Source organism: Apteryx rowi, unplaced genomic scaffold (genome assembly GCF_003343035.1).
Source record: "Apteryx rowi isolate R43461 unplaced genomic scaffold, aptRow1 scaffold_506, whole genome shotgun sequence".
Classification (NCBI taxonomy): Eukaryota; Metazoa; Chordata; class Aves; order Apterygiformes; family Apterygidae; genus Apteryx; species Apteryx rowi.
In genome coordinates this window covers 503555-508524 of record NW_020450768.1, presented here as the reverse complement: position 1 = coordinate 508524, position 4970 = coordinate 503555, and the positions used below count along the sequence as shown (strand labels likewise).

Below are 4970 nucleotides of genomic sequence, written 5' to 3'. Positions count from 1 at the left end.
TTCCAGCTGCCTGTAGAAGGCCTCCGCCACTTCCTCTTCCTGATCAGATGGCCTGTAGTAAACACCCACCACAGTGTCCCCCATGCTAGCCTGCCCTTTAATCCTTCCCCATAAGCTCTCGACTCGCTCTTCAGCCACCCCTATGCACAGCTCAATACATTCCAGTTGCTGTCTCAGTTGCTGAGGAGGCACTTTGTCCCTTCATCCAGGTTACTGATGAAGAAGTTGAACAATATTGGATCCAGGACTGATCCCTGGGGCGGCGACGCTAGCTACAGGCCTCCAACTAGGCTCTGCACCACTGATCACAATCCTCTGAGCAACTCCACCACCTCTTTCCTGGCCTGTCCTTCCTAAAAAGCATGTAGCCATCCATGACAACATTCCAGTCATGCGAGCTATCCCACCACATCTCTGTAATTGCAATGAGATCATGGCTCTGTGATCATACACAGATCTCCAGTTCTTGTTTATTCCCCATGCTGCATGCATTGGTGTACAGGCATTTCAGAGAGGTAATTCAGCGTGCAGGTTTCCCAGGGGGTACAAGAGGATCCCCTATAGTCATGTCTTGTGCGTACTTCCTTGGCTGCGTGCACCTGCTGGAGGTATCCCGACTTGAGCCGTGTTTTGCCAACTACCCGGTCACTCTAACGCTCCCCTTCCGCCATCTTTCCTAGTTTAAAGCCCTCCTTACCAGGCTGGCCAACCTGTTGGCAAAGACACGTGTGCCCCACTTAGTGAGGCAGACAAAAAAAAAAAAAAAAAAAATTGGCCACAGATCTGTTTAATATAAAGTCCTCTCATTGAGAACATATCAGATATTAAACTGATAAGAACAGATACTATACTTGATCTTAGCCAAAAGGCCGAGAAGCGATTGTTTTTTACATTTATCTCTTTTTCCAGGTTTTCCTTTTCTTGTCCCTGTCTCATCCCACTGGTCTGGGTCAAAATCTTTTCTACATCAAAAAAAATTCAGTCTGGACCTGCTGTTTAAAAGCCACTCTCCTATACACTCAGAATTTAGTTGATAGTGCTTTGACAGAAATGCAGCATTCTTTACAGTCGTGTTAACACATGTATGAAGAAAGTATTTGTGTCAGCTGGCCCTTTTATACAAGAAGTAAAGTAATTCCACCGGTTAATAGATAGATAACTGTACAGTATATCCAATCATCCTTTGATAGCCTAATTTGCAACAAGCTTTCTGAGTTGAAGACTTGGGTCTACTTTCTTGAACAACCCTCACTTGCTCAAAGGTAGATATTGAGTGAAAAAAGCTGCCTAGCCACCACCAGGATTGTAACCTATCACATCACTTAATATAATGCAACAGATTGCATTAGTGTGTTACAAAGAGCAGCAAGAGGTAGTAGCCAGACTCAGTGGCAAGCTGTATATAGGAAGAGAAAATCCATACTCCATATGTGTTATAAATATGTAAGACAAAAGATGAGAGGGGAGGAGAGGCACAAAAAGGTGAAGAATCAGGCTGAAGTCACATCATTTCAGTGGCAGGACCAGGAAGCACAAGCTAACTGCTGTTCCAATTCCTATACCTTAAGCCATATGCAAGGCTATTCCAATTAATGTACTTAAAGCTGATTTTTTCTACATATGTTTTAAGTAATTAGGTGATCCTTCTTTTAAGGACTCAGTCTGTCATATGAAGCAACTGTATTGTGCCTGCAATACATTCATCTATAGATGAGTAAAGGCATTGCCTTTCAGGTCTTTTCTGCCTGCTTTAGCATGATGGCCTTCTCATGACGTTTGAGGTGGTGGATTCTCATCTTTACAGCTGACAACATTCCATGCAGGAGGGACTATAAATTGGGGCTACTGCCAAAGAGACAAGTCCCTCATTCCTGTCACATTTGTCCCTGACCCCCTTCTTCCATTCTCCTCTGTGCAAGCAGTTTTTTATGCAGCAGCATGAGACCAGAAAAGGGAACTGAATTGCATTGTTAAAAAATCCAAACCATCCGCCCCACCCCAAATTAGATTTTAACATACAGCTTTTATTATCTGGTTTACTTTATGACAACAGGAACACAAGCAGAAGGTGGGGAATAGAAAGAGGGAGGTGAGCAGGCCTTTTGTCTTGTATTGTTCCTGAAACCAGAACATAAGTCAGGTAATCACCACCTGTAATTTGTTTACATATTACATTGCTTTATTAGCCAAAGGGGGAAAAAAAACTTATCAGTGGAGAATCCGACTAAAGAGAAGAAATATTTAAGGTTGTTCTTTCCTGTCTCAACATGATTTCTTTCCTTTGAAGTAAAATTTAGCGTATATTGACTTTCAGACTGAAACAGGAAACTGGTCTAGCTGTTCTTCGTTTTAAATTGGATACACAATGTTTTTTCCACTATCAGCCTTCTGATAGGCACACTCTCAGCCCACAAACCAAGCAGCTTCCCTGGATGCTGACAGATTTCTCCTTTCTTATTCTTCTTTCATCCCTCTCTAGCTGCAAATCAATTTATCCTTTTTAAAAGAAGGAAAATATTGGAAAACAAACAAACAAACAAACAAAAAGCCTCAAAGGCATCCTCATGCAACAGGCAGACAAAACACAAACCCAGAAATTAATGACATTTCCAGTTAACAAAGTCAATAGCTGAGAAGGACATAGCTTAAAACAACTGTTTCGAGCAGTGAAGTTAAAAAACAAGCTCTTCATCAGGCCAGTCACAAGCTCTTCTGCAAAAGACTCTAAATATACTAGCTGTAAATGAAATCTTTAAATGTGAACCCAATGGGCAAACATTGCATTGATAACAACTCTGCAAACAGTCAGGACCAGCTGGTTTACTGTCTTATTTAATGTGACAACAGTATCAAACAAATATCAGCTCAAAGCACACAAGGAAAAGACTCATTTTATGGTATTCCATGGAACTGATTAAAGTCTGAACGGGCAGAGTTTAGCTTGAGTATTACATCAGATCACCCTTTTCCCATACTGTACATCCTCTCTCCCTTACACCACAAATTTTCTTTTTCACTCCCCTACACTGAATATTTTCCTACTTCTGCGCATTCAAGTAGGTCCTTTAAAATCAAGGGATCCACCCAAAAGAACTTACAAGCTTCCAGTCTTTGTGTTCATCTTGGCTGCCTCCTGCCCAGGTGTCAGGATGAAAACTAGGTGCAAATAATTCTACTATGAGCCTTCATTCTGTAAGAATGAAATGTGGGTGTGTAACGCAGGAGGGCTGCAAGACCTCTCCAACTATATCCCCAAGTTAGGACAAATGTGGGACCAGAATTGCAGAGCACATTACATAGCACAATCATCTGTCAATTTACAGCCGAAAAGTTCTTTTCTTTCTTGCACAGGTCACAAATTCCCTTATTTCCTGCCCTATACTCAAGTAGTTTGGAAAAGCTTGAGTACCATACTCCAGATCTACATCTGGAATAAAAACTGCTTTGAAAACCCACAAGGACATCACTTTTGTGACCACAGTCTCTCTCCATTTGCTATGCAATACAATTTTTCTGCAAAAAATGTTTGACCTCTAGTATAGCTTGCTGACATAAGCTGTTCAAATCTGTAAAAGACAGAAATAAAGTCGGTGAATTCATAAACAACATAAGTGGATTCTATCTTCATTAAAGAGAAAAAAAACCCAAACACACACAACTGAGCTATCAAATTCTTCTTTTGGCTACTCAAAAGTGTATGTCTTTAAAGTTCCCCACTAACTCTCTAGGGTTGTGTCAGTGGAGAAAGGACAAGCAAGAGAAGCATGGGGGAGCACAAACACATTAAAGTATTCCATCTAGTCCCCACTATTTTTTGGTGTCTCTAAATAGTAGATGTCTTGTCAAAAGTAGATGGCTATACTGGATCAGATCTAAGTTCTTCTAGCAGTCTGCTGTTTTGGACAGTGGTTAATAACAATCATGGTTATATCATCGACAAACATGCTGGTCAAGGGAATTTTAAGACTGGCATTAAAGGATGTTTTAAGGGCTGCTTCCTCCAGCAGATTCTGGGACTTGAGGATTCCTCCTGCCCAGTCACTAGAGCCCAGACCAGTATGCCCAGGGGTATCTCTCTCCCAGGCTGATGGATGTGGCTGCTGCTCTCCTGTTTGCTCAACCAGTAGCGCAGCTTGGCATTTATTCCAGACACACACACACAGAGGACACTAACATGACCAGCTACACAGATTGCCACAGACGGGGCACTGTCTTTTAACAACAATCACATTTAACACTACCAGAACTCACATAAAACATAAGTATAGATAGCCAGATCCCATTCCTCCTCTCCAGCTGATCAAGTTCACTAGTGAAAACACACACACTCTAAATCCACAAGCACACACACATTCAGATTCCTTGAATATCAGCACTGGCTCTCTGCCTGTCTAATATCTATGTCAGGATCCTGGGCCCTCTCATGCATTATACAGGTCTACTCACTGGCTAGTCCAACTTGATGCTCACTAGCTAACAGATGCATGCACTCACACACTTGTCTCACCAGCACACCCATACTCATGGATCCCTCAAATATCAACACAGACTCTCAGCCTGCCTAATATATATGCCTGGACCGTGGGCCTCCTACTCACTGACTAGTCCATCTTGAAGTTTGCCAGCAAATTTTACACCCCTCCCCCCAGTTTAGGGGAAAAAATATAAATACTCCAGCCCCCTCACTTGCCAATGCCCAGGCACACAAGCCCTATTGCCTGTTGTCCCCACTGCAGTTGCTGATGCTGAGACCCTCACCTTTTCCAGTTGCTGATACCACAGACATGGGGGCTGCTATAGCCCATGGTCTGACTCCAGTTGCTGGCACTTAATTCACTCAATCCAGCATCTCTAGTTGCTGGCACCCAAGCCTTGCACCACTCACACATAGGATAAAGAGTAAGATTACACTGAAAAATAGTTAAGAAAGGATTTAACAAAATAGGCTAGACTGCAGTGATCAGGCATAG

General features: G+C 42.4%; 1 pseudogene; it reads right to left on the bottom strand.

The window, feature by feature from the left end:
- Positions 1–766: 766 nt before the first annotated feature.
- LOC112972864 lies at positions 767–881 on the bottom strand (annotated as a pseudogene).
- Positions 882–4970: the final 4089 nt, after the last annotated feature.